The 20,833-nt window shown below is 38.3% G+C and overlaps 3 long non-coding RNA genes across 7 annotated transcripts in view; 1 reads left to right on the top strand and 2 right to left on the bottom strand.

The window, feature by feature from the left end:
* Positions 1 to 24: 24 nt before the first annotated feature.
* LOC135186206 (uncharacterized) lies at positions 25 to 11,721 on the top strand. Of its 3 annotated transcripts, none has more exons than XR_010306760.1 (7): positions 25 to 80; positions 393 to 453; positions 704 to 808; positions 938 to 1,002; positions 1,396 to 1,843; positions 10,396 to 10,488; positions 11,079 to 11,721. It is a non-coding gene; the product is annotated as an uncharacterized LOC135186206 (long non-coding RNA). The 3 variants fall into 3 exon arrangements; XR_010306761.1 differs by lacking the exons at positions 10,396 to 10,488; positions 11,079 to 11,721 and adding exons at positions 4,898 to 4,946; positions 5,410 to 7,408; XR_010306762.1 differs by lacking the exons at positions 10,396 to 10,488; positions 11,079 to 11,721 and adding an exon at positions 5,410 to 7,408.
* On the bottom strand, positions 4,441 to 15,338 carry LOC135186207 (uncharacterized). Of its 3 annotated transcripts, XR_010306765.1 has the most exons (6): positions 15,218 to 15,338; positions 11,544 to 11,687; positions 8,943 to 9,015; positions 7,638 to 7,729; positions 6,514 to 6,580; positions 4,441 to 5,430 (listed from the first exon to the last, which is right to left on the bottom strand). It is a non-coding gene; the product is annotated as an uncharacterized LOC135186207 (long non-coding RNA). The 3 variants fall into 3 exon arrangements; XR_010306764.1 differs by lacking the exon at positions 8,943 to 9,015 and having other exon boundaries at positions 7,635 to 7,729; XR_010306763.1 differs by lacking the exon at positions 8,943 to 9,015.
* A 698-nt stretch (positions 15,339 to 16,036) lies between these two features.
* LOC135186203 (uncharacterized) overlaps positions 16,037 to 20,833 on the bottom strand; it is a 37,078-nt gene continuing 32,281 nt past the window's right edge. Inside the window, exon 6 of the long non-coding RNA XR_010306758.1 lies at positions 16,037 to 16,579. This is a non-coding gene — a long non-coding RNA (uncharacterized LOC135186203). The remainder of the gene's footprint in view (positions 16,580 to 20,833) is intronic.

The following is a 20,833-nucleotide window of genomic DNA, read 5'->3' as shown; positions in this document are numbered from 1 at the left end:
GCACTAATCTTTGCGGGTTTGGGCTGGAGACAGGTCCAGAAACGCATCTTCGGCTGCCCTGAGGCCTCCCCTCATACCTGGTGCACGCAGCTTCCACAGTCTACCTCACTGATATGTGCTGGTAGCACCGAGTGCCCTCAGCTCTCCTGCTGCTCAGCCCACAGGTGCTGGTGTGAGAGAGAGGTGCAGCAGCAGCGGCTCTGCTACTGGGCGCGCAGGGCGGCTCGCGCCGGGCCCGTCCCGCGCAAACCGGCAGGTGCCGGCAGGTGCCGCCTGGAGCCAGCCGCCTGCGGGGCCCTCCCGCGCACGGCCGCAGCTGCCGCTCGTTTTCCCTGATTCTCAGGCTACCTTGATAGTACTGCTAAGAAATCGCTTCTCTTTCTCTTAAACAGCTTGGTTTAAATGTGTGCCCATGTAAAGACACCGGGGCCTCCATTTGCATCTGCACATCAGGTAACTGTGTCCGTTTATGTGCATTTATGGCCACTGATATCGAGGCACTTCGTATAGTCACTGGGATTTAGTCTGCATTTCTTTTCTTCGTGGTGCTGTAAGAGTTGTTTGGTTTGTTACCCTGAGCATTTAGCTGCAGAAGTGCACGAAGAGATCACTGCAGTGCTTGTGTTTTGCTAGCACAGCACAAAGAATGTGCACTGCTTTTTGGTCACAGTCTAATCTGTTGTTTGTACATCTCTTTCCTCAGAGGAGACATAGATTCGTTATGATAATGTCTTCATGCATCAAGAGCTACAACTATTTTTGAGAAGAAACTGGCTTTAATTAGGAGCTTTTTATTCCAAAATATGCAGTAAGTCATTAGCACAAGACTCAGGCCCCATGAGTAAAGTGCGGTCTGCTTTCTAGTGTGCCAGTGTTCTCTGGTAACTGCTATGTGTTTGAGTTCATCTCATGATGAATGTGACATCTCTTACCACAGGACTGCAGCATGTCTGTGAATAACTAGCTGAGGTGCTGTACATCCAGATCTTTGCTTGGCTCACGGTAACTTTTTCAGCTGACCATATTCTCACTGAGTCATACAATTGTAATTGTACTCAATCTAAATCTTTCATTACATTTTAATTTCCTTTCTATTCTAGTTCTCTTGTACTTGCACTTTGTAGTATTGAATGTGCATAAGAAAACAGGCATTTATCTTGATAGAATGAGAGCTGACATTTTCTGTCCTAAAAGACACTTCTGTAATTTCCTAAGGAAATGAGCCATTCTAGTTCTGGGTAATCTGTTTAGTTCTGTGGAAGTTTGTTGTTGTTGTTGTGTTTTTTTCCTTTTTTTCCCCCTATATTGCAGCACTTTCTGTAGAGTCTGCTCAGACATTGTTTTATTCATATGATTGCTTTCAACAAAAATGAACAATGACTGCACATTTTTCAGATGAAATGACTAATGAAGAACCTATGGAAAAGAAGCCATTTATAAAGACCAGCCATGGCAAGAATGTTTTGAAAGAAAATGTGGTAAAAAAAAACCCAAAACAAATAAGATACAGGTTTTTGAACACCGATGGGTCAAAAATTCTAGCATTAACCTGCAATTACACCAACAGCATACTATACTGGAGACACAGCCAAGAGTCCCAGGCAAAGCCCTGGCTGTGCAGAAGTACTGTACAGACATGTAAGGTGGTTTTAAACTAGGTAGTTCAACTACCATTAATGATTACTCTGTATCAGTGTGGTTCATTTGCCTTCCATTTCTACTGTGAAGGAGGTGGAAGCTGAAGGGAACTAATGGTTTTGCATCACTTACCTGTTTCTTCCTCTCAGAAGGGAACTCAACAGCAGATGCTGTGAAACTTCTCTGCCCAGCGTCACAGAACCTGGTAAGAGAGACAGGGCAGAGTAGATACTGATCTTGCTTGGTGCAAACATGCACCTTGTGGTTATCTTCTTGTCAGAGCCCAGAAAGTAGATTCGTAGATATTCCAAGTGCTGTCACAATTCTTGACTTGAATGAAAGCAGTTCTAGAGTGACAAGGTCACGGTTGTTCACAGAAGTAATCATGCAGTCTGTCAGGGTTAGCATCTACCTGTGCTGCTGACATAATTAGCAGCAAGTTTAAAAATGTGTTTGTGAAGTGGCATCACAAAATATGTCTGGAAACTTATTTTTCTTAAAACCTGGATGCACTAGAACACTATACAGTTAAGTTATACTAACCTCTCCATTTCTGTCCTCTCCAACTAACCAGATAGGTCTGTGCATGCATATTAATCCATACTGCATACTGCTCTACAGCAGAGAGACTTTTGCTGCCTGGGGAAAGAAATGTATGGTAAAAAGCATATTTTATACCTGCATAATTGTAGCCATTTTTGGATTTTGAGGTAGTGTATCAGTGAAACATCATGTTCATGACTAGAGAAGTCACACCAGTCCCAATTTGTGCCTCTGGACTGATATGTTTACAAAGGAACTGTCTCCAGTACGTGATTGAAAGTTTCATTTAATATTTCTCAGAAAGCACAAAACAGGAGAACCTCAGTTATGATGTCCCTGGTGCATCTTTTATTGATGTGTTGAAAGTAAAAGATTAGAGGTTGTCTTCAGAGAATTACAGGTCATTACTTTAGCTGAGGAAATGAGTTACACTGCTCAGCTCCCTTGCATTATGTATTTGTTACTTCAGGTAGGTTAGGCTTTATCATTGTATTGTTCTAACAGCTTTTAATGCTTTTTAAAAATCTTTTGGTTCAGCATTTCATTCTTCAGAGAAAATTTGCAATATCTTGCTCTTCAGAGGAAGAGGCTATGTGGACATGGCACTTGCCTTTTCTAGTATTTCAGTATTAATGTTCTGAATGCCTTAATGTTTGTGCTGTAGAGTGCTAGCTTCTGTTATCCATTACCTTAAAACTGAGAGTAATTTTTTTTGTATTTGTGGCAAACCTCTTAGGAGCTAATATAATACCATGTTTTTAATCAGCAGTGCTTCAGATGATCATCCAGCTCAGCAGTAAGAGCTTGCTTTGGCTCAACTGATGTTTTCCCAAAGCATATATTAATGCATTCACTTATTCAAAGTTGCAGTCACACTAAGCAGCATAATTACAGACTGCATGGAGGCTCTTGATAAGAAAATGGGGAAAAAATATATCAACAGGATCAAAGAAGCACCTGAAGTTAATTATAAGTTAACACTGAAGTGTAGCCATCAAAATGCATTAATTATTACTAGAGGTTAAAAAAACTCATTATGTTACTTGTTGGTTAAGTTTACACCAGAGTCCTTTCATTGTTTCATTTACACCTAACCTATCAAAAGATGATTGACTTCCAGTCTGAAAGAAGGACATTGGAGATGTCAGTTGTCAAAGGTTTCTACTGCACAGGAAGGTTGCACTTTTTCAGGTATTGTTCACATCATTGGTGCCTGCTACAATGAGGGTGATTTTAGAGACCTCATTAAAATCAAAGGTATGATTGATGAGTAAAACTGAATTACACTGCTAACCTATTTCTTCCCATGACAACATTGGGAAGGTACATAAAATCAAGTCTGTTTCAAAGCTGAAGCCTATCAGAGAGAACAAATGTCTCTGCCAGTCATTGTTCACTGTGTTCACTTGCAACCCAAGGTACATAGCAAAGACCAGACTCTACTGAAGGTCAGAGATAAAGATCATGAGACAGACTTGGGTCAAGCATTAGCATTTGCTATCTGATGCAAGGGTACCTTCTCTAATACAATTTGGGCAGCTCAGAGATTAGTAAGAATGGATGCTAATGGGGAAGAAAGTTATTACTTACAGTATGGGTTTATTTTTTTTAAGACATGAGTTCTTTGTCATATGTTATCAGAGCAGCTTTTCATGGGAGCCACCAATGTAGCCTCTCCCTGGCTACTAAACCTCCAGCACCTAAACTAAATACATCTTCTTAATGTGGCTCGTTACATTTCTCACAATCTTTGATATCCTGTAGCTGAATTTTGTTTCCGTGATGTCTCTGCAGTTTTAGTCTGCACTGATAAATGTCTTGTGATTATCTGAGTAATATAGCTGTGGTCATCAAAAATTACTAAAAAGATTTTGAAACCAGAGGTTTATGAGGCACGAGATGGGCTGCTTAAACAAGGCTACTGTCTCAAGCTCTAGCAAAAGCTGCTTACTGCAGTTGATTATGATGCACAATCACTGCATCCTCATTCTAAGCTAATGACACATACCTGCCAATACAAAGTCAATTAACCATCTTTCAGTATCCCAAGACAGTAATAATTCCTGTCACCACAGGAATTAGCTGTACTTCTGAATTTGAAGGTACCTGAATAAATACTCATATTTTAATGCATTCAAAATCAGTCTGTTACGTGGTCATGACACCACAATGTTGCAGCTGTACATTAATAGCAAGTAGTATGTTCAGTTCCCATGATGTCAGTGTAGATCCAGGAAAACTACATGAAAGTCATAAAAATCCATTGTTGACTGGTGTTTATTCTGGCTTGGTTTTGAAGCATTTAAATGAAAAGGTGGTACTAGGGTCACAGCTCAGGCAAGTGGGTGATACATCAATATTATCACAGAGGGATTACCAAAATAAGACAGTGAGAAAGGAAGAGAATTGTGGTGCAAGGAGCTGGAGACAGGACGCAGCTTCTGCATTTCCCCACTATGAAAAGAAAAATGGTAACTTGTTAAAGCAGGGCCAAGGAAAAGTATTTATAAGAGAATCTTGGAAGACTGTGGAGAGTCAACAGAATAGTCTCAAGGTCAGGTAAAGATGTCGCTGATAGGAAAGGAAAGTGACACCTGACTGAGCAAAGTGCCAAATACTCATTAATCCAGATGAAGGCTGTTCAAGTCCTGTGAATGGCCCTGACTTTAGCTAATTAAAGGAGCTTACAGAGTAGAACTTGTCTGCTTCTCTGCAGGAATGACTTGCTGAGGCAAAAACGGCTGCTTCAAAATAGATGTGCAAAGGTGAGAAACGAGAGTGAACATTTATTTAGAAACTACTGTGAGATCTTAATTCTCTTGCATGTGAATTTTAACTCTCTCACAAGATAGCAGCAGGATACAAAACAGTTAGAAGAGAATAGTTTGCACTGTCATGGGGATCAGTTGCAAGGAAACAATACCCTGGTAGTCTCTTCTGTTTTTCTCTCAGAATGCGTGAAGTATCCTTTCAGGCACCGCATGAATAAAGCATCGTATTCTCCTGGCGCTTGCTGTTCACTCAGAATCACATTAAGAAATTTCTGGCTAAGATGCAGCTAGTTTCATGTATGTAGTCAAAGTCTGGTGCAGCCTGTTTTCAGATGACACAGTATATTGCACATATATGTGTGTGAACAGAAGAACGCAGCACCTAACAACTTCTTGCTTGTTTCAAATGGCATGCATGTTCGCATTCATTAAACATTGACCTTTTTCTTTTTCTCAGGTGCCTCCTTTGCTTTGATTGCTAAGGACACAACAAATTAATCCTAATTAGAAGCCTAATTGGACAGTCCAAGATGTAATCAATATTAAACCAAATGCTCTTAATGGTGATCTGTCAGTTTTCTTTTTAGAAGTTGCTGAAGTCGTATCTTCAAATTGTTCTTTCAAGTTGCTTTTTACAAAGATATTTCAGGTAGACTTCAAATTAGCACCTACTGGAGTATCTGTGACCTTCACTAGAAATCAGTAGCCTTATTAGTCATCAGAAACCCAAAATTATTTGTGTGACATCTAGTAAGAGAAAACTACAAGGTTGAAAAATATTATTTAAATGTTTTTTAAACTCCCAAGCCTCTCATCTCAGCTAAATCCCAGACTTGGTGTACTATATGTGTGAACTGGGGTGAGTTTATACATCATTTGAGCACTTTAGCAACCTGACTGAAGTAGAACACTTAATGAATCAGGGGTCTGGACAGGTGTATCTGTAATCTGCCAGACCACAAAACATGAGCAGCAGAAGCTACAAGTGTCAGTCTTTCTCTCATCCTTCTGTCATCTTCACTGTATTTTTTCACTTGAATATCACATTACATATGGTCAGAATCTGATATTGTTTTCCATCTTTGAAACTTGATTTTTTTGTCAAGTGAAGAAGGAGGAAAGACAAGCATATTTGTCTGAGAAATAGGTGATGTCCTGTCCTAGGTTCAACTGTCATTCTCTCTTCTATATGCACTTCCAAATGAGGGAAAGCATTTCAAAGCACAAGAGTGCTAACTCAGCTGCTCAGTGTCAGTACAGCATAAAGTGGTGTTAACTGTTCTACATGCAAGAACATTCTTTAACTTCAGTGTTAACATTTTCCAAAGTGTGTGGTGCAGGAGGCAGGATGGCTGGCCTGAAAGACATAGAGGCCTTTAAAAATGTATAGCATTAGGACACAGAATGAGGAAGAACAGGAACCATAGCAGTGGTTCAAGAGGTTTGATTTGGTGGCAGATGCAAACTGCTCTAATACTGTGCTTCAGTGCTGCAGGCAACTATCCAATCTGTCTGCATTCCCCAGCACTGGGGCTGTTGTTTACCTGGCTTCACTACTTACCTCACAAATTCTGACTGAGACAGCTGGGCATCTGCTTCTGCATGTGTGCTGATCTGAAGAGTGGGACCTGTGTTACAGATAAACAACTTTGTTGTATTGCCTTTTTGAAGGACAGGTGGCATTAGAGGCTCATGGGGATAGTTCCTGGTGGACTATCAATTAACACTGATTTTCAGGGTTTTAGGCAGCTGATTTTGCACAAAAAAGAGCAGAGAGGTACCCAACACTGTGCCCAAAGATAGCAAGCTACATACACTGCTGAAAGCTCGCCTTGAGGAGTAATTTATTTTCTGAGAGGCACACACATTTGATAAACCTATGCCTTTGGTTATGCCTGACAGCTGAACATGTGAAATCATTTGGTATCACCTAACCATTTGCTTCTAGTCATACTCTGCATATCTTAGGATTTGTTTATTGCTTAAAGTTATGTTTCCCTAACTGTAAGTGTACCTCTTGATTTGTCAAGTAGCTTGGCAGTTAATACACTACTATACTTATGAGAGATATTGTCATAAACAAATATTTACAATAAATCCTATATGCTGGTATATCATGTTGCACAAATATTTATTTGTTTAAATTCTCTTCAAAATTGGGACAGCAATTGAAGAAATGCAGCTGGCTAAATAGCTAAAATTTACAAAGCTGACAATGGTACACACCAAATAGCTACTGCAGTTTTGATAGTGAATAGTAAAGTCACTAAGGAAGAGAAACTGTGTGTCCTTTGCTATTCAGCTATCTATTTGTCCAACTATTGTGTGTATAGCTATGAAATTAAGGAAACTTTATTTCCACTTGGGTTGTTAAAAGCCTGGTGTATGAAAGCCAGAGGTATTTATGGTAACAGTTACTGTAGCCTGTTATAATCCAGTAAAATTGTTACAAAGTAGTCTTTCTGTATCATTTTCTTTACGAAACAAAATGGTTTAGTATGTATTTATATACCTCACATAGGGAAGAAGAGCAGTGAGGTAGAATCAGGGAGTATATCAGTTAATGCCTAATCACCACCATAGCACTTCCCCTTTTTCAAGGCAGACCTAAGGTTATCCATAGAATTTCAAAACTCTCATGGACATGCCCATCCCTGCCCTGGTACTTATGAAGTTTCTCACCACCTTTGTCTCTTCTGAGCCAAGAAAGATTCCAGTAACGTGCTTGGTGTATCTTCAGTGCTGCAGTTTTCAGCCTTTACTGAAGATGCAAAATTCTAGAAATACATCATTAGGAGATACAATAAACTGGGTAAGGACATATGAAAGCACCTTATTTACATACACACCCTTCCTACCCCACTCCTCCTCCCCCAGTTTTTCCAGCAGTAGGTTGGTATCAAGCAGAGTTTGCATTTTGTATTTTTGTGGCATTCAAGCTCACTCACAACTAAAATCCTCTGAATAGCACTGTCTCAGCAGCAGCCTGCTCACTAAGGTGGTTAAGAAGCTGTTAAAGCCATCACAGTGGAAAAAATTAGTGTGGAGTGGGTCTGTGCAGCAGTTAGCAGTACAGTTTCCTTGGTGTGAATTGATTTCCCTTCAAACTGTTGCAATTAATTTTGTGACTAAATAGCTATCTCAGGCAATATTCCTCAGTCATCTCTACACCAACTCTGAGACACATACAACAATATCTACCCTTTTCAAATGACCTTTAAAGGGATTAATTTTATGCTAATCAACCATCTGGGGAACAGTATCCTAGAGGAGTTTTTTACCTTAGAAGTGGGCTGCAAAATGGTGTGGAGGCACTAATTTTAAAGAGCAGCAAGCTGAATTCAGGCCAGAGAGCACATATTCCTGCCTAAAGCCATGAAGTCTCAAGGGACAGCTAAAATGGGCCTTTCTTGCCAGCAGGTAGGAGAGGGGCCAGACGAACTGCAGTAGTGGTTTTTTTCCCTCCTTGTTATTTTAAGGTAATTTTTGTGTTTATTTATTCTCTGCATTAAAAAGAAAACAAAGCAGGTGGCTGGCTGTTGTTGTCTTGGGGTTTTGAAATATATTTCTTACATCTGTGTCAGCTTCAAGGAGATGATTTTGGAAAAAGCTTCATCTTATAAATCAAATCTCTTCAAGAGTAAATTGATGCCAGATACACTCAGATGAAACAGTCACAGATACTTCTGAGAAGATCCTTTCTTCAAGGGATCAAGGCAGCTTTTAACCACCAGTGAAGGGGGTGGAGTTTTTTAATGAATCTTGTAGTAGTGAAAACTAATGTTTCTCTAGAAACAGTGACAAATAGATTGCACTTCTGTAAGGTGACTTACAATTTTTCAGGGAGTTGCATGCAATGAGTATTAAGGGTTAACTGTCTTGTACAGTAGACTTTCTAGAGTTGCCTTGGACACCTTGGAGTAAAACTCAGATCTGCTACCTAGTTGAGTGCTTCTTTGAACTGTGAAATCATCCAGCTGTGAGGCGTACCTGCTGTCTGTAAAGCAAGGCACAGCATGGCATTGTTCAGGGCTCCAGTAGCATGAAACCAAGTAAAGAGTTACTGTGAGGAAGAGAATAGCTGATCAGCTTCAGAAGGGAAATGTCTCTGACTTTACAATAAAATGTTCACAGAAAGGTGAAGAGAAAGTCTTAGATTCTTCCAGAGGGTGAGAAAAAAAACTGGCCATGTTCAAATTTGGACTTTAAGTTGGAGGAAGTTAGAAGAAGAATGTAATGAAATATGTTGTTTCACACTTAAGAGGTCTTGAGAGCTTTTGGCATTTGGTATTTTTAATCGTTTTTCCAGAGACTTAACTGAACAAATAATAAGTTTAGTTCAGCAATAAACTGAACTAAAAGATAAGGTGGAATAATTTTTTAATTTGGCTGTGTGGTTAGCTATTGTCCCTTCTTCTCATGCACATCACTGATCTCCCTTAGGTCCTTTCTGTCTTGCATTGTGCCTTCCCTCGTACTGCAAAGTATTGTTGTCTGCCTCAAAGGCCCCCTAACGTGTGAGGCCCACAATTCTGAACTTGCTGCTAATGCAATAGGAATATTAATATTTTCTATGAACTGTCATCTGATCTCCTCAGTTATTGCTCCATAAGCTGCATTTTGGTTCCATCTTTCTTCCCTGTTCTCTTCCACTCCTCAGGAAAGAAAGGAAATAATAGAACGATGTTAGCAAGCAACTTGATTTTCAGCCTTCCAAGCAGCATCTTCTCTTTCATCAAATAAAATTATGTAAAGTTTCTCACAAGTACTGTAATTGGTTATAGAAGAATCTAACCTAGGCACTCCCTTGCTACAGTAAAGCAATTCCAACAGAGACTGCAAACTATATATAGAGACCTCCAAAGTAAATTACAAAGTGGAGAAGGAAGAGGAGATTCAGGAGTGCCCCAGGTGTAAGGAGTTAGATGTGAGGGCACTCAGCTAGGGTGAGGCCACAGGAGGCACAGCCATGGGAGTCAATGTTCTGTCAGGAGGGCTGGCCAACAGCATTCCTGTGGGAGAGACTTGAGAGAAATGGTGTAGTATGAGAGGGGGAAAATAAAGCACTGACCAATGTAAATGGCTCATTTGTCCTTGCCATTGCTGGGTATCCTCTGGTCTTGTATTACTGTAAATGCCTATCTTCTGGAAAGAAGAGACAAGGGACTGCCTGCAGTGGTGTTAGTGACTACAGGGAAAAGGTGCAGCAGTCCTCTCCAATTCAGCCTGGTCCTAGACTGAGACATATATGTGTGTCTATATAGGTATAAAGAAATAACTAACTGTTTATATCTGAAAAGTGTCATCCTATACCGAGACATTTCTCATGATTGCATGTAGTCTTCTATTTCTGTTTTAGTAATTGTCTTTCTCGCTGTCCTTGGTCTAGTCTTCAGAAGTGGCATTTTCATTAAGTACTAAATGATAACTATTTTGGTTTTAGGAGCTGTTGTTTGCATTAGATTTTTCCCATCTTGCAAGTTTCCACCCCTGCTAAGTTACTGAGAAGGCATCAGTTTGTGATGAGACTGGAAATGTTAGTGACTTAGATCAATATTTGGCTTTTGCCTATATCTGACTGTTTCAAGCATTGCCTTCATAATCCTGGGAGTATCAGAGTGCACAATTAATTTGTTTATTAATAGCACAAATTATCTTATCTAAAAATATACTGGGGTAATTTAGAAAGCCTTTAAGTACTGGATAAAGTAGCCATTATATCAAACTTTAAAGAACTTGTGCAAATAACTTTTGTTATATGCACAAAAAGGCAAAATATTATCACAAGTTTCCACTTTGCTTTGGTTTTCTCATGGCTTTACACTTGGTAAACTTTTGAAACTTTAATCTACTGAATTACTGCCCTGACAGCAAGCTGCACAGAGTTGTGCTGCTGATTTTAATAGGGTGATAACCTCCTTATTTCTGGTTCTAGTTGTCTTATATTGGGTAAGAGAAATAGTATCTATTGGCCCACAGCCATTCAGACTGTTTGCTAAGTTTCTGATGGATACAGAAGTACAAGACGAATGTAAGTATTTAAGTACTTTAAGATAAATAAGTACATCCAATGTGCTACCCTGTTGTGACAGAAAACCTTATCTTTTTATGTCTTTTTTTCCCCAGAAGGCTTTCTCAGCCTCTTTTTCAAAGCTCTCTGAAGTCATTGTATTTGTCTTCACAGTCTATGATTATGACTGTTTCCAAGGAAGAGGCTCAAGGAGGACAAAGATTCTTTAATCTTTGCAGATGCACAGCTGCTTGTCACTAGTGGGCTTGTACTGTCAATATTGTTATTTTGTACTTGTCATAAAAGCTTATTTTTGGATCTGTGACTTTGTGGCTGGACAGTAAATTTAAAAGTAATGAAATACTGTTGCAGTACAACGTAGAGTTTTAAGCTGTATAAAATTTAATACATCTATAAAACTGTGTCACAATTCTTACTGCAGCATCTGCATTTCTGCTTTTATGATATAATAAATTGTGAAATCAGAGATGTTATTCAGGTGAAACAAATAAGATAGGAACCTAATTTTGAAGATAGTCACTTAATGGCATTGCAACATGGTAAATTAACAATTTACTTACTTGGCCCAGGGTATCTGCTTCACATTTTCAAGTTACAAAGTGGAGATTATCTCAACCAGTGTTTTCTTGGCTATGTACATAGAATCATAGAATATCTTGAGTTAGAAAGGACTGTTGCCTCTTGTTTTGGTTATGTATTTTTGCCTGTAAAATTAATAAAATAATTTATGATTCTAAACACTGAGAACCAGAGGAAGTTTGGAAAACTACTTAGCCATGTTACGTATTTTTTCTCCCTTTCTCAGCCAGAACTGTATTATATTCTGACAGTGAATGTGTTTATTTCAAAACAATTCAATACTGACTATTTTAGAAGGTAATGCTTAAACTCTGAGCAAAATCGTTAACTGAATCAACCTAGGAACCATGAGCACTATTCTAAATTCACAAATACTTTAGGTTCATTTAAACCTCTCCACTCTTCCAATGTCAGATGACACTGGCATCCTTTTCAATTCATTCATTATCTCAGTAAAGTCTTTCAAAGTCTCACTGGGACACTGTAAGAGATCTCACTTCTAGTTTTCTGGACCAAAAATGTTATAATTTTCCCTGTGATTGCAAAAAAAATATACTAAATTTGGAATATATTTTCTAAAACAAAGAATATGACTAATCACTGCGGTGGCTCTCGCTGTTGGAACCATTACAGTTCATGCATTACTTAAAAGACATTGCAAAAATTACCTTATTGAATGTGAGTTATAGTTCTCTCTGTAATTGCAAGAGAGCTTAAACAGTTATATCTCACACAACTTCAATTCTCCTTCCCTCAATGATGATATCTTGGATATTCACAAGGGACTTCATTCAGGGGATTTCTCATTGTCTTTGCAAGTACTTAAATCTGCAGCCCAGAGTTCAAGCAGACTGCTTGGAAAATTGAATCATAGAATGGTTTAGGTTGGAAGGGACTTCACAGATCATCTAGTTCCAACCCCCCACCAAAGGCAGGGACACCTCCCACTAGAACAGGTCGCTCAAATATGCTGACAGTTTCTATCAAAAATCTTGATTTGTCTATTCATGTACCTGGAAAAATAATTCACATGCAGAACCTGTGTCCCCTGAGAGATGTAGATCTTGCTTGAGTTTCATGCAAAGTGGGTGAAATGGGAAGGCAGTAAGTGCCTTTGTGCACTCATGCAAGCCAGTAACTCATGGCAGACAGACAGTGTTTTTTCTTATGCATTATAAAAATGCAGATGTCTGGAAGACATGTTTTGATTTGCCTAGGAGATATGAGAATCATCTGGAGCAACTCAAGTTTACATCCTGTTTAGCAGAACAGCTAGGCCCTTTCTGACAGCAAAGTCTGAATTTGTGTTTCAGTGAAGAGGATTAAATCTTTCAATGGGGAAGGTAGAATCTCAACTATATATATATATATAAAGAGAGAGAGAGAGAGGTCAATTTAAAATAATTTCTAGGTATTTCTTTCAAAGTTCTGTAGAGCATAAAGGATGTCATTAGCCATGGTATGTATCTGCAAATGGAAATAGTTCTGCAGTAGCACAGTAACGGAGAAGTAATAGGAATTAATATGGATGAGGTAATTAAATCAGTCCTAGAGGAGTAAGGAAACATGGATCTATTCAAGAGCTATGAAGGGAATTCGGAGAAGTACTGTGTGTTTCACCTGATGTATCTGCAAAGGAGTATATTTCTGACATAATTTGTTAGGACTCCTTCTCACAGAGCTCAGGCACCCTCATTCGTGTATGGCTCCAGGTGCATACGCAGGTTTGAAGCCACAAAATAGTTGGATAAAATGTTGCTATTGGTAAGTGGCAATGGAAGTGTGTCCTGGTAGGGCCTAAATCCTGCCAGACCGGTTTCACCCTTGCTCTCCTCCTGCTGTGGTCAGGGAGTAGATGAGCAACCAATGGAGGGTCTGCCCCCAGAAAAGCCTGGACGGCTAGGGGCTTAGCACCAGCTGTCAGGTGTCTTGTGCTGCCCCTCACTGTGCCTGTATGATCACACCAGGCACAAAGTTGTGAATTCACTGGCCAGAACAATGGTGCTAGCGCCTATTGGCCAGTTTAATTTTCCATATTATGTATTTAATGGGGGGTGATTTAGAAACCTGGCCTTTCTGCACAGACCCTCCACCAGCAGCAGCCCATTCTCGGCTCGGTAACTGGGAATCACGGCAGCCAGGAGCAGCTTAGCAGCAACTCAGTTCTTCTCTCCTTCCCTCTGCCTGGAATATATTGTATTTTACCTTGGGATCATTATCGTGAGTGTTGGAAGGGTCTTTGAAATTTACTCAGAGACCAAGGCATTGTGAGTACATAGACTGGAGTTAATGCTAAGGCTCCACAAGCATAGTCAGAATGTTCCTGGGTTTGCGTTCCTATTTTTCCAAGTTCTGATTGCTTAAACTGTTTATAAATACCCTTTGTGCAATACTTCCAAAGAATCTCAGGGGATTTTCCTAGTTTAAAAAATATTATTAATAAAAATTAGTATCTTAATTAATATTCATAATTTATAACATGTTTTTAATTTCTACCACAGTGCCACCCAAAACCTCTAAAAAAAGTCTATTTTTCACTTCAAATAGGATTTGGATCTAAATTTGGAGAAGAGTTGATTTATTTGAATGGAGAAATGAGCATTCAGTGCCAAATCCCCTTGAACTTTAGGGGACTTCAGGTCCTTCCTTTAAGTCATGGAGTTGTAAAATTTTATGAGTAGCAGTGTAAGAAGGCTGATAATATACTGAGTATGAAGCTTACAAGAATGACAAAATATATATCCTGGAGTCTGTAATCCAAATTAAACTGATACAACTCATTGATAATACCCCCAGTCTAGATATGGGGACAAAATTGATTGTGTGCATTTATTGGTTTGAGGTTTTATTTGGTTTGGTTTTGTTCTTTTTGTTCATTAGCTGGGGTGAAAGTGAAGATGGTAAAGATTAGACAAGCTGTGTAGGTTGTCATGTTCCAGTAGAACACAGCCTCCTGCCAAGCTGGCTTTCAATTACAGCTTGTGAAAACAGTTTGGTGCCTGTTCTATTTTTACAGCTTTAAAACTCTGCCTTGGTTTACATGGCAGTGTATGCTTGGGGGGGGTGAGGGCAGGGTGTGTTTTGTATTGTGTTATTGTTGGAGTTTATTGAGTAATTATGAGAAGTTGGAAAATATTCTGGAAATACATTTAATTGGACTCTCTATATTAATGCAACCTCTAGTTTTAATATGACAAAGCACTGTTTAGATACCCTGTGGTGCTATCACAGAACTGCATATGGTCTAAATACTTCAAAAATGAAAAAGACCTAAACAACTATGGTAGAAAGTGTCAGAGGAGAAACAGGGTGTATGTATATGGCAAAAGGCTGTTGTTTTCTGAAGCAGAGGAGCTGCTTCAAGAAATACACTAAACCACCAGCTCCTGTGTAGCTGCTGGCTACACGTACATGATAAACCAGATATGGTACCACAAGACATCACAATTCAGACAAGGCCATGTGACAGGAAAACACAAGGTTCTTTTTCTCCTTTTTCTCATTTACATATAGACAGCTTTAATTCTAAATAAATGTTACCTTTCCTTAGATGGTTTGGTGTTCATATGCAAATATAGTGGGATTCAGAAAAATAAGTTACATGGATCTCTTACTGAATTATTTTGATTGAAAAAAAACTGAATACACTACTTACTGTGATGCATCTCAAAATCTAGAGAAATGGGCAGCATGGAAACCTTTCCATACAGAAATCTCTGTAAGAAAAGAACAGGTCATCAGGCTGATGTCCTGACTGTCACTACGTTACTCCAGTTTTATGCAGATTTCACAAAACTAATATGCTGACTCTACACCACAAATAAGCATTTCTAAAAGACCAAGTTCTCTTCAGCTCACAAACGATTTGTGAAAAAGAACTTCAGCACAGTATTAAAAATAGGCTCTTTGCTGATTAATCATGGAATTCATCAGCAAACAGAAACAAGGCTACGCTGATACCACAAAGATGGCTAAACAAGGCTACACTGATACCACAAAGATGGCTAAGCATGTACTCAAGGCTTTAACACTCCATCTGCCCTGCTTTTTTAAAAATACAGTCATACCAGCTCAGGGCCAAAACATGCTCATCTGAAAACTTGTGTTTGTTTTCCCCCCTCTTCAGAATTGGTTTTCTTGTAGTTCCACTTTTCTCACATTTGTTCCACTCAAGAAGCATTTAATGAGATGGTTGGGGGTTGTTTGTCAAAAAATACTGGATTGTGCTGATTTGTAAGTTTTGGGTTGTTTTTTTTTTTATTTACCAAGGCAAAAGTGAATGAAAGATCCATATGTGGTCACACAGACATACCTATCTGCAGGACTGGGGACAATGGCACCTGGTTGGTATAAATCAAGGCTGCTTCTAGAGGTAGACAAGGGAGTTGCTTGCCTAGCGCTATGTAGTCATGGGATCTATACAACATTCAGAGACTAAGGCTTAAGGCCCCTTCACCCACAGCCCTAACAGATTCCCTCCCTGCTCTTGCCTTGGCTGCCAGGGAGGGAAAAGCTACAATGAGTGAAGCAGGAGCTCATTGCTTCTTTAATTTAGCACAGCAAAACACATCTTACAGGTTGGAATACACCAGTCATTCCAAACAAACATTCAATTACATAAACTAAGGATTTTGTTCTCACAACTCTTCTATTAAGATTAAGCAGTTGCATGTTTATTTACTCAAAATTCATGTTCAACTTCAAATGTGCAAGTCTGTGGAGGAATTTTCAAGTTTTCTCCATTCTGATAAGGAACTGCTTTCTCCACTGATAATAAAGTCAATAGCAAAACCTCAATATTTTTTACACTATTACTCTGGTCTGTGTCTCAAATTCAGAGTAACTGTCAACAAATTATTTCACCACACATGAAATCCCACTTAAGATGCAGTAACCATCTTACATTATTGTACTGTTTATCTGCTTACCTGCTGCTAAAAGAAAGGTTTGTTTAACCTAATCCTCTCATCTTTGAATCATGACAGAGTATCAAGCCTCAAACCAGTCAGTTGAAAACCTGGAAAAAATTGTAATTGGAAATGCTTCTCTGCATACATCATTTTCTCCTCTGAGATCAAGGAAACACTGGCAAAAAAAACAGCCTTCTTTCTAACAAACTACACACAATGTGACAGAACTCAAATGATCTCTCTGCAGCACATAAGTGGCTGTGTTGGTTTCCTTATAAACATTTCTGGAGTGAAGTAGGCAGAAGTTGTGTAAAATATCGGCGCATGTTTCTGCAAAACAAAAACCAAATGGCTTAAAGATTTCAAAAGCAAGTTTTGCTAAAACAAGCTTATATTCAATTATTATGTCATTTTCGAAGAATGCAGGACAAAAACAGTTGCAAATGGTAGCAGACAACATTGTTAGGCAGTTATGAGAGATTTGGCCATAAACTTGAAATTTAAACAAAGAGCTTTGCTTTGAAGGGAAAACAAACAAATAAAAACCACAACAAAACTCCAAAATCAAACATATCACCTTTATAAAGCTATGACAACATATCTTATGGTCCAATTTATTAAAACGATGCTTTAACAGTTACCAAATATCTATTATCCCAGATAAGCATTCTCCTGGATTTGCTAAAATTCACAGAGGCTCCAGATACAAAGTTCCCAGTTTGTTCTAAGCACACAGTGAAAGACAGCCTTTCACTAAGGAGATTACTGTTTGTAGGAGAGAGGGCAGGGTACAGGTCAGGATCCTAACCTCACCCCATTTATATATTAAACATCTTTATAGCTTTAATGGAAGCAGAAGGGGAAGAAAAACTAGGAAGGGGAACTTCAAGCTGTGACTAGAAATGTTACCTATCTGAATTTTAACTGGACAATTTATAGTCAGAGTACTTCTGCATCTCAGATGTATTATAGTTCCCCTACTACCCTCTGCCTTGCTATAAAACAGAGGAGAGTAACTGTCACAACCCAGTGTCCCATGCCAACCCTGGGCAGTGGAGGAGGTCATGCTTAGATTCAAAAATTCCCTTGGAGTAAATTAAAGTGAACTGACACCAAACAGCTGAGCAGTTGGGATCTGTTCAGCAGATCTCTTAGAGCAGAGCTGAATATTACCCAGATGTTTTGGGTGTTGATCAAGATTAGCAAGCCCCAATGGAACTCTCAAATTGCAAAAGGAGAACAAAGGAAAAAAACGAATGTTCAGTGTCAGCAGTTATGTCACTGGGAAGGGAGAATTTTTACGTTCTTTGTCCAAAATTAATAAACTCAGGGGAAAAAAATCAACTGTTAGCAGACAAACAACTTGTTTAACTAAAATTCCAACTTCCAAGCCTCTAGTTCTAACATGGGGATGATTTCACAGCCTCCTGCTTCACCAGATTTAAGATTCCCTTAATTGTAAAGACTTCCCTAAACTGCATCCCTTCATGAGCAGTAGATTGCAGTGGAATAATCTCTCAACTGTATTTTCTTACTGGAAAGGTCTGGCAATTGATTTTTTTTTCCCAACTTTTCAAGACACAAGTTCAAAACAAGCAAGCCAAAATGTCACTGAATGTAGTACATCTTGTTCTTAAGTGGCTTTATAATTAACCAAAATACATAAAATATTAGACTTAATAAAATCTACATCAGGAGTTCACAAAAGCATTTTAGGATGTTTAATAAAATTTAAAACACAAAAAAATTAAAACTAATTGTTAAACCAGGAGACCTGAAATGATTGGAAGTATCTCATCCCTCTTAGGCTTAAGAAAGGAGTTAGATCTCTTATTGTATGGGAATCCCAACCAACAAAACATTTTGCTATGATACTCTTAACATTGTAATACTCTTACGAATCTTCTTGCACTGCATATGTTCCAAATGTAACACACCTCATCCTGCCACTATACCACAGGAAAGAGTATGATTCTAGGTGAAACCAGAACTCAAACTATTGAAACATTTCAATTTAAAGAAAGGTTTTAGCTGACACCTTGAACCCTTAGGTAGAAAATACTCCTTCAAGAAAAAGTGCCTGTAACTGTCACTTACATTCTGCTGAACTTCCTGACTGCACCCTGGAGAGTTGATAAAATCTGTTAATGAAATGCTTATTTTCAAGATAAACAGCTATGACAACAAAATGCTTGGAGGTATTTTCAATATACATGACATTTTTCTTCACAAATAGATATATTCATACTCAAAAGTGGAAAAAAACAGCTGCTACTGAATGACTTTGCATCAGATACTTTAAAGGAAATGCAAAATGCAAATTAAATTTTATGTTGTTATGCATAAGATTTTCACAGTGTAAAAGGCATCTCAATTTAACTTATCTCTAAGCATCTTCTTAGAGAAAGTGCACTGAAAACTGGCAAGTTCTGCTACTCTCCACTGACCAGGCTCTTGATGTGATTTTGGCCAGGTCATTCTTCATTTTTCTCACAGAGAGTGACTGAACCTTCCTACTTGCAAAACTGAGTTTACAATAAACAAATATTTAACATCACAGAACAGGTATGACTCAGTGTAGCATTTGGAAATCCATTTGTAGTTACAGAGCACTAGTAAATACTAAGTCCCATTCTTCTCTTGTACAGAATATAAAGTAGTGACCTGAAGTACTGGAGAAACATGTGAGGCCACAGATGTGGGTACTCACTGTTTCAAAAATACAGTACACCATAAATTACTGGCATTTTGTATCTTTATGACTCACTTTATTTCACCTGATAGTCAAATGATCTTTTCTCTCAAGAACTGCATTTGTGGTGTAACTTGTAGTTTGCTGAAATATCTACCAATTGCAACAGTCTGTAAACAGTCTGAACTGGACTATTTACTACACTGGAGTATGCCAGTTCTTTCAAACCAATATTCAATTGTATAAGGTAAAGACTAGATTGTTACAAGTTTCTATTAAGCATGCAAATGCCCAGTCTAAATTAATCTTAGACTAGAATTTAGACCTCTTTCTGAACACCAGGTTGTATATATTTGCTGCAGTTTCTACAGTATCATAGATACCACCAACTGCCCAGTTTATATTGTGAATGTTACTGGTGCCTACTTACATGAATTCAAATTTTACTGTTAAAAACATGAAAACATTTTTCCACTACTAATTTTCAATGTAGGTATTTCCTAAGGCCAGCAACTAAGGTGCTGATCTTTATTTTCCCTCCCCACTATCCACTCTCTAGGACATCAAAGGCTGCAACTGAGAGGCAAGGTGAGCATATGAAACACATGCAGAAAACCTGCTTTTAAAGCTTGTACTCAGAGCAGCACTCTTCATCCAAACATTACTGCAATCAGGTGACAAAACCTAGCAAAACAAATGGTTTCTCACCAACTAGAACTAGCCAACAGAGTTCAAACATTGAATGAGTAATAGTTTCTATGCATTGAAAAGTTTGCAAACCAGAGTTTGTTCCTAGACAGTGGCAGTTCTTGAAGCATTGCTAATTTCAAGGGAACACTGCTCTCCTACGCAAACCACCACAAAAGAAATGTTAGCTATAGGATAAAGTTTGAAATATTTATTAAGCTCAATTCATGTGCATAATTCTTCACAGTCAAGCATGCAAATCATATCAGGTAATTATACACAATCATATGATTACTAAGTTCACATGCAATTACTTCATCAATGCCTGTAGTTGCAATGTTTGGAAGTATAAATTTGATCTGTTCTTGTTTGCATATTTTACAAACACTAATCCATTTTAGAGGCTATGTAGATAGTTTAACATAGTCTTAATAGCCAATTTTTGTATTTCAGGTATTAAGATAAGGACACATGCTCATAAAAGTTTTCATCTAACTGTGGAAGAGTATTTGTAACTTCTCTCTCTTTGGTTTGTAAGGTATAATCAAATCAGGAGGAGTCTTGTTATTGTCAGGTAACATATTTCAATATTCATAGAGACTGTGGACAGCAAATGCAAAGAAGCCTCTTACTGAAGTTCTAACAATTGCTACTTAAGTAACACCCAAATTGCTGCTAATATACTTGATAGATTGCTTCTGCAACATTCTTTTAGCTTCCTGTGTAGGTTAGAATATCAGAAAGCTGTATTTAATATTTAGAATTTCTGCCAATGGTTATATTCAACAGTCTGTTCTTATTTGCAGTTTCTATGACTACTGGAGCAGCACTAATTTCTTCAAATTGAAAGAAAATAAAATCCAATTGTATGCTTAAGTAAGAACACAATTTTCTTTGAAAGCTATTCCACCAGGAAAAGCATCTATATATATACACATAGATCTTCATTTTAATGCAAAATCACAGGCACATATATTCAATT

This window comes from Pogoniulus pusillus, chromosome 24 (assembly GCF_015220805.1).
Source record: "Pogoniulus pusillus isolate bPogPus1 chromosome 24, bPogPus1.pri, whole genome shotgun sequence".
NCBI classification, from domain to species: domain Eukaryota; kingdom Metazoa; phylum Chordata; class Aves; order Piciformes; family Lybiidae; genus Pogoniulus; species Pogoniulus pusillus.
This window is presented reverse-complemented; position numbering and strand designations above follow the sequence as displayed.